General features: G+C 40.2%; 1 pseudogene; it reads right to left on the bottom strand.

Annotated features, from left to right (window-relative positions):
* Window positions 1-635: 635 nt before the first annotated feature.
* The window catches only part of LOC102471957 (interferon-induced very large GTPase 1-like), a 16,063-nt pseudogene continuing 5,117 nt past the window's right edge, over window positions 636-11,581 (bottom strand).

The following is an 11,581-nucleotide window of genomic DNA, read 5'->3' as shown; positions in this document are numbered from 1 at the left end:
CTCTTGAGGTTACCATACTGTATCTGTAAACCCCACATCATGATTCCTATTTTCCTGTCTCATCTGTAGCCCAGAGACCCAGAATAACTAGATACTGAAGCAAGAATGGCATTAGGTATCTTTAAAGATTTAACCTGGCATTTATAAGGGAGAGAATCTTTACTTGAACCAATCGGTGCCTCCTCAGTACATGAGATGATAAACCTTCAGCTTTTCCAGGAATAATTCACAGTTGGAGCATATGAGACCAAGACAAAGCTTCTTGTTTTGGCTCATTTAACTTCCATCTCATCCCTAAGGAATGCATTGTCAAGGACTAGGTCTCCTTCCTTGAGCCCAGTCCTTCTACCCCAATTCAAGGCCATGAAGAAAAATATCTGTTTTTGCTCTGCTCCTAAGTTTTACTTTTTTCATTTTTCATGGGTCCATCTTCTGTTCTCTATTTGCCCTTTTCAATAGATTGCACATCTAGCAAGTATGTCTCAGACTGAGCTCTGCTGTTCTCAAAAGGGCTGTGGGCCACTGCCTACTTGCTGCCTGCTGGTCGCTCTGAAGTCTGTATTCACTCATCCTTTGAGAGGATGCTGCTCTCTTCCTCTAGTATTGGGAAAAGGAGGATGTTATGTCGCCTTCTTTTATTTTTTCATGGTTTCTTTATTATCCAAAACCCCATTGCTTAAATCCATCTGGAGGTAGAAATCTTTACCAAAGCCTATCAGGACATTGCAGTTCGGTTTCTTCGGAAGCAGATGCTGAGACTGTGTGGGGCACAGATGTTTATTAGGGATCAACAGTTATGAAAGAGAGGGGGCAGAAGTAGGAGGAGCAGAGGGTGAACTTGACCTGGGACTCAGCCTCACAATCATTCCTGACCTAGCTGGGGAGTTCTGGAGCCAGTGAAGACCATCAGAACAACCTGTGTCTGGCTACAACAGCTAGGTGTTTATTTGGCTTCAATAAGTCATTGGATATAGACTGCCCCAGAAAGGCCATGGTTTTGGCAGAGGGGATTCTCTGCAACTAAGTCAGATTTGAAAGCTCTGGCAGCTAAAGGCAGCTGCTTGACTCCCCTCAGCTGGGCAGTAACTCCTTCCTTGATGAAGGACCTGGGTGACACCTCTGCTTGTCTACTACAGAGGGCTTGATGGGAACTCAGTGTAAGATACAAGATAAATAATGATAGTTTCTACACATTTAAGGAAAAGGACCAAAGATAACTAAACTATTTAGCCTCCCCTAGAAGAAGATGGCCTTATTCACGTCTTTTCTAATTTAGAGTAAATGAAAATCCCTCAGACTGCATTGAAATAAATGCATGCCTTTGAATGGGCTACTTCATCTCTGTCTGCTTTTTTTCCCTCACCTGTAAAATGGTGACACATCATGAGGTATGAGGATTACTTCAAATGACACATATTCCTAGCACATAGGATATGGGGATATTTTAGATAGATGTTGCCAAGGACTCTAATAATGCTCTAATTCCATCTTGGCTTAGGAACCTTCCTTCCTTCCATTTCTCACTTCTATTTTGAGGTTTTTCTTTTGTAATTCTATTTTATTTTTAAAATCCTATTTAGCAAAAATAAAACATAGTTACCAAAAACAATGAGGCAAACACTTTGGTGATTACTACATGGGTCAAAGTATAGAGCATGGGCCCTTCTCTTCAGAAACTTAGAATTTTAACATGAGTGTAGGCCTAATGACATTTCAGTAATGATTGCAATAATAGTAGTGTTAGAATCTACTGTAATTATTTCTAGTAACATGACTTTTGCTGTGACTGGCACAACTACTGCTGCTTACCATCATCAGAACAAATCTCATGAGCCAGCGTATATATGGCATTTCAAGTAATCCTCATACCTCAGGAGGTGGCACCATTTAATAGATGAAGAAAACGATGGAGAGACAGATTAAGTAACCCATCCAAGGTGGAGGCTCTATGTACTACTAAGCAGTCTAATTCCCGATTTCTAATTCCTCTTAACTACAACTGCAAGTGGGCATTCTCTCTTTTGGCATTTGAATTATACCTACTTATTCTTTAAAAAAAAAAAATGCTAAAGGGTGCATATGCTCACTGGAGAGATAGAGAGAAGGAATGTGGGAAAGCACACCCTGTATGTAGGTCAGGCCATGATTTTCACTCCTCCATTTCTCCTTTAAAGTTTTTGAGCATGCACACATATGTTCCTGGCATGTTTCTCAAACTGTTAGATCCAGGAATAGAAAAGTACAGTCAAGCATGTGGGATCCATTCACCTTAACCTCCATGCCACTTCACTTTTTATAACTATTTGTTGCTTTAATGAAGGGGGAGAGAGAGACAGAGAAAGAAAGAGATCTTTGACTAGGTCCTGCTATGCCATTATACCAACCCCTAAGACTCCAGCCAGCCATAATCAATGATGGTCCATGGATGTGTAGGTCAACCTGCCTTTGAACCTGGGACCTCACACATAGCTCCAGTATCATACAGCAGCAACCTGCTGCCCGTGTCACCATGGCTAGGTCTGTGTTTCATCTTTAGCTGCCTTCCCCATCCTACTTTCCTTTTACCTTTTTCATTGTTACTGGAATACTGAAGCAGATTCTGGTCAGGTACAGTAGGGAACAGAAGAGGAGACATGCTGGGATACTGAAAGGGAGAAAAAAACTTAAAAACAGTTAACTCACTTTGACTTAATGAAAACCACATTCTTCTCTGCCCTGGTGTCCCTCTGGCCAAAAGGAGCATTATGCTTCATTACGGTAAAGCAAGTGAAACCAGAGACCCAGAACCAGACAGCTCCTGGGTTTGGAATTTTAAAGGACCAGGCCTAATGGAAAGCACAGGCTGACAAGCTTAAGAATAAATTACCCCCTACACTTGAATCACACATGGGGCTAAGAACACATCCTCTACCTGAAAAAATGCCTAATGGAATCAATTGGAACCATAATTAAAGGAAAAAGGCACCTATGCCATCAGCTCAGATGAAGCAAGAAATCTCATGACCATTACCTCACAGAACCCACTCCTCCTGTGGCCCTTCAGGGAGCAACTCAATCAAGAGCTCCCCTCTCACACTGTGGAGGGCGTTTTCTTCCTTGCCTCACTGAATAAACTGCCCGTTTACCTACATCCATATCTATCATTCTTCATGGGTTGTGGACAAGGACCTGTGTCTTGCTGCAGGTTCTGGCCTGACCACCTCTGCACCCTGTGAATTTTCTCATGTTCATTACCTTCTCTAATAAATTGTTTATTTGCAAATCTATGTCTCAGACCTCCTGAGAACCTAAGATAATGTCACACTATTAATGAATATTGGCAATAACTTTGCTAAGTGTTTGATTGATTAGTGTTTGGAATAGTTGTAACTCCTGATTAAGAACCAAAGAACTTTTATTTCCTGGAATCCACTCTGAGCTATAATCACATTTATTGAGAACTTACTATGCTCTCAAATGTGACTTCCCAAGAGGTCCATATTGAATATTACACCAATAAACCTCAGATGAGATGATCTCAACTTGTCAGTGTGTTATAATGAAATATTTTTCAGATGCAAAGGAGTAAGAACCTTGGGGGAGGTGTACTGTGACACCTTACGCTTACAGAGTGTTCATCACGTGCCTGGGGCACTGACCTATGTGCTTTATATATAGCACTTCCTTTGTTCTTCTCAGTAACAGCACATGACAGCTACTATTTTAGTTAGGGCGCCTGCACACACAGAGGTTAAGTTACGTACCCGAGGACTCACAGACACCGTATCTACAAAGTTAGCAGCGGTAGTAGCTCCCAGGAACGTCTCTGAGAGTACTCACACTTTCTCTGTCTGATGAGTCCACTCTTGCCCCTCAGCACCACCATAAAGAGTTGAACAGCTATTTCAGACTTACTAAAGGGTTGGAGTAAAGACAATAATTTTGAGGCAAGGAGAAAATAAAACTTGTGTTTCTTATGCAATTCTTCATAGTCTAAAATAAAATCATTCTTAGTTTGAAGGGTCCATTTTTAGACGTAACCCATTCTCTTAACTTTTTTATACTCATGTTCTTTATCTCTGATAGAGTCCTTTTGAAACTTGTCAGTGCAAATTTCCAGCAATTAATTTAAGAGCCTCACATCTTCATTTTTCAACTTTATTTTTATTGAAATGAAATAATGACTGTACACATATTTGCAGTACATTTTGATGCTATCATACATGAATACACTCTGGAAGGAGCAAATCAGGCCCATTAACACATCCATCACCTCCCACATTTACCATTTCTTTTTACATGGAAAATTCACTCTTTTTGCACCTTTAATTCTGTAAAACGTTATTCATAACTACAGTCACCTTTCCCTGCAGTGGATCAGTAGAACTTTTTTCCTCCTCTCTAACTGAGACTTCATACCTTCCTCTAACATTTCCCTTCTCCCCACAGCCTCTGGTAGCCACTATTCTACTCTATACCTCTAAGGGTTTGAACTTGTAGAGTCTACATGTAAGTAAGCCACTGCCATCTTACATGTTTCTGTAGTCCATCCTTCTCCTAGCTCCTTCCCTACAGACCTGTGATTCCTTCTCTCCCACTTTACTTGCCATCCACTAACTGACAGGAATATCTCTAAATCTACTGATGTGGTGACCCCTAATTTCTGTGTTTCTATGTACTCTGCTTTCATTGATTCCTATAGACCCATTCTATTGACCATGGGAATTGTGTCTCTACTAATCTTATTATCTGACCACCTGTAACCTGTAACCTTCACCTGGACTCAATGTCTCTAGCTCTTGGTACTCTCATCCTGTAATAGGCACTTATCTAGAAATGAGTGGGTAATCCTATGAAAACACCAGAAGGACCCCTGTCACATCAATCACAGTCTATCAGGAGTTAGAAACAGACCTTTTGCAGAGACTGCTTCATCCCACCCAGCTTCTGGCACCAGGAAGGCAAGGCAGACCTTATTTTTCTTTAGTACCTGAGAAAGGCACACAGGGATGTTTGTTAATTTCCCTTTTATTATTCCTCACAATTACAAAAGGACCTAATATGTTTTGGTCAACATCCTGATTCCCACTGGGGCAATAAACTGATTGGGCAGTTCATCCAGATAAGGATGCTTATATCTTTAAGTCCACACTGAGCATGGGGGATTGGGTCATTGAGTTCCTTACCTGTCAGAGAGGTGTGCAAGAGCAGGAAAAAGCCCACAAATTCAAACAAAGAGGCCAGATACTATGACAGACATTCCTCTGCTAAATGTTCATTATCAGCTCTTGGGGAAAAATGTAACACCTAACCCTTGACCAGTGCAATTGTACTTCTTTGGCAACTGCATGCCTTTCAGACATGAAAGTGTACTTCTTTTCTAGTAAAAATCCTTACTTTCCTATTAAAACTTCCCTTTTCCTTCTTTACAAGTGTTTGTGTGTCTTTCATTTTGAGTTTCAGGACTGGTCTCTAGTCTTAGAGAGCTGGATCTGAAGAACCAAGGATTTTACACAACACAGGGCAGCTCTCCCATCCTATGACAATCCCTCCTGCCTCATTCCCCTGATTCCCCTGTTCCTGATGACACCTTCCTAAATGATGCCCAATGCACTCTCCAATTTCCCCCAACCCTGACTGCCCCAGACTGGAAACATTACTCTCTCCACCGCTATCACATCATACTCCATTCCTGCATAGTAATCTTTTTATCTCAATTTACCTTTCCCCAGTTTTTCCTTTTGTGAATTTTTGAGAGCAGCATCTGAATCTCAATAATTATTCTGGTTAAATACCTGAGGGGCTTATCAAAAATATTTATGGGACCAGCAGATGGTGTGATGATTATGTCACTGCACTCCCACGTAGGCAACCCGGTTGGCGTCCTGGCCCCAGTGGCTTAAAACTCACGCCAGGTATGTATGTGTGCGTGCCCAAAATCCGGAGAGGAGAATGGAGAAGGGACTGTGGCATGGCCAAAGCCCTGTGGAGTGATTTCTTCCTTTCTGTTTCTCTGTCTCACTCTCTGGTGAGCCATGTGCCCCATAGCAAAAATCTATCCTCCCCCCCAAAAATATTTATATTCACACAAAAAATTTTGACTTGTCAACTATAGTGAACTTATGATATACAATAATCTTTAGTTAAAAATCTCTATAGATTACTTAAACAAATCTAAAAGTCTTTCAGCAAACATTACTTGAATATTAAACAGTGTGCAAGGATGCAGTGATGTGAGAGGCAGGCATCATGTGGTGCTGGGGTTCTGTTTCCATCACCATGTCAGTTTTATAGTGTACATATATATATAAATCATAGAAATTAGCAAATTCTTTTAACTCTCACTGTAGAGGGCTATTTAGCGAGAGAGACAGGACACTGAGGCTATTTGCAGGAAAACAGCAGTTTATTTGTGCCAGCGCTAGCTCAGCGGATTCACACTGAAAGACTGAGCCCCGAATTTCTGGGGGTCCTTCCTTATACTCGTTTTAGTCTCTTTGTCTCCCTGATAGGGTTTCATACAATTTTGATTGGGTAGCTAATGTTTAAGGTTGCTATACAATTATGCAGTTATGCCCTGGACTACTGAGCCCTTAGAAACGACCCTCACAGGGAGTTGGAGTTGCCGAGTTGCTACAAGGTTACTATAACCCACAAATGCCTACTTGAATTTTAAGTGTGCCAAGTTATCTCTTTTGGTCTGGAAAGTCTCCCCTACATATCACTAGGGCTATTTTCCTGAGAACAAAAAGGAATCACAGTGTTTAAGAAGAGCTGTTTCCTTTGTAATTTTGCTATTCCAAGGTTCCTTTTGGAGACTGAGAATATGCTTGATGCCCTTCAAGGGGAAAAAGAAGCAGTCAGCACTCTCATTCCAGCTTGGCTGCTGTTCTCTGGGCTGTTTATGAGGTAGGAGACAGAGAACCTAAAAATATAGGGTATAAGCCCAAAATAAAATCACAAAATAGCTAAGTTTAAAAATAGAGACAAAGCAGTTCTGCTGCTTGCTCAGGAGAGACCTTGCAGGGGTGGCTCAGTGACTGACCTAGACAATATGACCTAGACTTAAAACCAAGGCTTTTCCCAGACCCCACCACATTCCAAAAAGAGGATAAGATACTGTTTTTTTTTTAATATCCCAGTACTTCTAAACAAAAATCTGACTTTTACCCACTTCAGAATTTTAAAAATACTAGACTCATTCAACATGTGCACCTCCTCACCATGAAAAATATACATATTCAGTCCTACCTAAAGCAAATCTGGAAAAAGTCCTTCCTGACCAACATAAAAATCCTTGCCTCATTCCTCCTTTGACAACTTTTTTTTTTTTTTTTTTTTTTTTTTTTTTTTTTTTTTTTTTCTTAGGGGGGGGGCAGACAGAGAGACAGAGACAGAAAGCAAGAAATCACTCCCCACGGGGGATGGTCACACCACAATCCCTTCTCCTCCACCCTCCTCTTGGGATCTTGGGCACACACGCACACGAACCCCGGGTGAGTTTAAGCCACCAGGTCTGGGACCCGAACCACCGTTGCCTACGTGGGAGTCCAGCGACATAGCCATTATGCCAACTACTGGTTCCCTGACAACTCATTTTCTGATACCCTTCCCTTCTTGGGAGCTCTGTTTTTCCTTCCCTCTCTTTTAATAAAGTCCCTGCTTTAGTATACCTACTCTCAATGTCCATGTCTCTAATTCTTCCTGAGCATGCGACAAAAACTCATGTCTCACTGCGAGTGCTGGGTCCATCACCCCTGTGTTCCTGCTGTATTTTCACTAGTTGTAGAGGAGTGGAGAGTGTACCTGTAAATGAAGTCAGTGAGTGTCTTTATGTCCAACAGGAAGACATTTTCTTCTTTGTGTCAGGACTCCTTGAGATAGGCCAGCATAAGTTGTAGGTTTTCCAAAGGGGCATTTCCTTCCCTTGTCAGGCCCTTTGTTGGCTTTAGAATGTTCATTTACATTCTGATCTTCAGCTAATGGTTCACATGGTATGAAGAGGCACTAACATGCCTGACTTGGAGATAGTAAGTATTTCCTTTTATCTTTGTATGTAGAAAAAGAATTTCTAATAGAAACATCCCAACCCAATTAAGTTTAATCATTAGAGGAATTAAAAAAACGATATTTGGGTCCAATAGATGACATAGTGGTTAAGGCACTGGAGCCCACATGACTGATCACAGTTTGAGTTCCATACAAAGAGTCTTGAAACGCATGCTTGGCTCATGTGCATGCTCAAAATCCCAAGAGAACTGAGGAGACGGGATCGCAATGTGACCATCCCCCTGGGGAGGGATTTCTCACTTTCTGACTCTCTCTGTCACTCCGGTGAGCACTCATGCCCTGTAGGAAAAATCTCTCTAAAAAAACACAAAACTATATTTTTGGACTTTTTTATTTTAAAAACAGTTTTTATAATCATTAATGGCTTAATCAAATTTGAACTTATCCACAAACTTGAATTCTATGGTCCTTTTTACTTGATGATCATACATTTTATTTCAGGAGCCAATTCTTGCCAGACTTATACATAACACCAGACTTTGAATATATAAACATTGTGAATTATGCTTTTTCTTAGTATGTACAGGGAACTGCCATGATGCCAGAGAAGAAGAGAGTAAAATGAGCAAAACAGTTCATTAATTTCTGCTTAATAATGTTTCCTGAACTAATGAAGAGAACGTGGTCTAGTCTCTGTTCCTTTTGGACTGAACATGTATAAATATTGCCATATTTGGAATCATGGACAGTCTATGAATGTTTGTATATTCAAGTGTTTATAATATTTTCTCACTTCTTCAGAGGGTGAAAAGTAAAAACTGAAATATACAGATCATATTGCTTAACCAAGACCTCTATATTTATTCAACTGCCCATATGATTATTATGTAGACATTTGTAGCAGCATGTAATTATTTTGATTTTCCTTTTTTAGAATGACTTTCTCTAAGACTAAAGAAAAAAATTTAAAAGAACTACTTATTCAATTTTATTTCTTCTTATTATTATTTAGTAAATTTGACCAGAGAAAGGGAAAATGAGTAAACAAGCCACTGGATCTGGAGCTCGAATCACAGTTGGCCATGTGGAGTCCAGTGCACCAACCACAATGCCACCTGCTGACCCCCTTTCTCTAAGATTTTATAAATTTTGAAGTAAAAAATTATTCAAAGAATAGTTTAGGTTGTAAAATCTTTTGTGGTTATAGGGTACTATAGCATTATTGTCTTTTAAGTCATTAAGAACGTCTTGCTTTGTAATCTTGGTCCATGAGTCAGGGATTTTACCTAGACCAGTGAATTTTTTCTCGTATTTCTCTTCTAGCTTTGATCTGAAGTGACAGACAAACCACTTCCAATACGGCTGCAGAGACGAGTCTGGGGTGATGCTCCACGTGGCGTAATCCCCTCCTGCTTGCCGGTAGCTCTTATATGGGAGGTTCACGTTATCGCTCAAAACAAAAAAAGTGTCACTTGCTACCAAACTAGTGCATAATTCAACAGAAAAGTTGTTTGTTTCATGCCACTTCCATCCATTGAGAGCCTGAGGACGGTGGAAAGGAGCACTGTGGTCTCCAGCGTGTGTAGGAATTGTGTTTGTACAAATCGCTCCACAGAAGGGACATTGTTTCCAGCAGCCACAGAGATGTTCAGAAAGAATTTTCTCAATTGCAGGAGCCATCGCTTCCACAGACGTATCTAAAAAAGTCTGTTCTACTGTCTTCATTGCAGGATCCAAAGCTGCACTCATGGGATTTTTTGGAAACTCAGTATCTTTTATCTCCTGGTGTTCAATGCTTTTTAGTTCTTCTCGGGGAAAGACAAAGTTGCTTCCCAGATGATCACAGAAGAAATCCAGCCACTCAGATGCAGTGCTGCTTTTATCTTTAGCTACTCTTGTGGATTTATGAATGGCAGAGAGGATATCATTCTTGGTGTCCTCTAAACTTATTTTTAAGAAAGTCTGCATATTTTTCTCTCCTTTATCTGAATAGTATTTTATAATTTGATCTTCAATGTAACTCCTAAAAAACAATTCAGAGTTATGAAGGTATTGCCAGTAACTATCAAAGTTTTCTTTCTTAGCCAGAGAGATGAGAATATGTTTCTCAAGATTAACCCTGGTTCCATTTAATGCAGGGCAGTTAGCTCTTATGTCTCCAGCAAAGTCTGATATTACTTTTTCCAATATGGTGGCAAAAACAGCAGGAGTGAGCTTATGCCACAGGAAATCAACAAATGTTTTGATGGAGGTTGCTCCCTGGCAAGAGATCTTAAAACTCATGAAGAAATCATCTTTCTTGTTTTCTAGATAGCGTACAGGATGATTTGCTCTCTTGAATGCCCCATGTATTTCCATAAACTTCTCTGCTGCTTTTGGGAATAAACTCAAACATAAGTCAATCTTATATTGACGTGTCAATGTGTATCTTTCCTCAGTGGAGGCAGATTTCATTTCCTCATCAACTATTCTCAGGATTTCATGGAAATCACTTGGGCTGTAATCACGCTGTTGCCTCTGAATGTTGTTAATAGTTTCATTAACTCTTGTTGTGATGCACTCAGTCGTCCTGTCAATGAACTCTCTATATCGGGCTTGTAACGTCCTACCAATAAATGGTAATCTCTTATTCATGCTGACATGTTCATTGTAATTGATTTCAAACTTCTGTCCATAATTTCTATGAAGTATGTCTGCTATGTTTTTCTCTTGTTTGAAATGATCGAGCAAGATGTTTTCAGAATCTATATTAATCTTCGGCTCTTCAACTTGAGAGAGATTTGAGGAAACTTCAAAGACCCATTTTTCCCAAAGTGGATTGAATTTCTCATGCAATTCTTCCTCACTCATTTCTTTATCCTTCACAGTTAAAGCCAGATTTCGGCTTCTTTCCAAAATATCTTTTTCATAATCTGCTTTTTTCTTATCCAGACTTTTTTGACTTTGTCTCAGACTAATGAGTTCATCAGCTTTTCTTCTGCTATCTGAAATTAGTCCCTCCTTCAGGTTTCTTAGCTTATTTTCAAAATTTGCTTTCCATTGAATTAGCATTTCATTGTCTGGGTCTTCATTAAAATAAGTTTCAAGTTCTTGCTTAATGGTTTCATATTTTTCTGTAACAGGAGCCTCAAGTGTGCTTCTTTCAAGTGCCACTATTTGTCCATTCTGAATCTGATTGCTTATCTTCGTGTCCAAGTTCAGGACATGACTCCTCAGAGCCCAGGTCCATTCATTATACTTGGTTTCCAGTTTACTCATGGCCATGACCTCTTGGGTGTTTCTGAAACTGAAAATAAAGTTCTCATTCACCAGGGCCCTCCACAAATCTCGAACTCTGAATTTTACATCTGATATCTTCATGAGATTTCCCCTGGATTCCTGTTTGGCAGTCATAAGAATTCTGTTTTTTAGTTCCTGGACATTGTGGCTGTAGCGAGGATTGGGAGGGGCCATTGGGGGATTGCCATCCCAGAGGTGAGTGAAGTAGTAGACGTGGGTATGGACGTCAAACTTAATGACATCACTGAAGCGAGTTACATCTGAGCACTGTTCTTGTTCTGCAGCTATGGCTGCCCTTTCATCTAGCCTCTGC

This window comes from Tupaia chinensis, unplaced genomic scaffold, assembly GCF_000334495.1.
Source record: "Tupaia chinensis unplaced genomic scaffold, TupChi_1.0 Scaffold000230_1, whole genome shotgun sequence".
Classification (NCBI taxonomy): Eukaryota; Metazoa; Chordata; class Mammalia; order Scandentia; family Tupaiidae; genus Tupaia; species Tupaia belangeri.
Note: the sequence above shows the minus strand (reverse complement) of the source record. Positions and strands in the feature narration are given on the sequence as shown.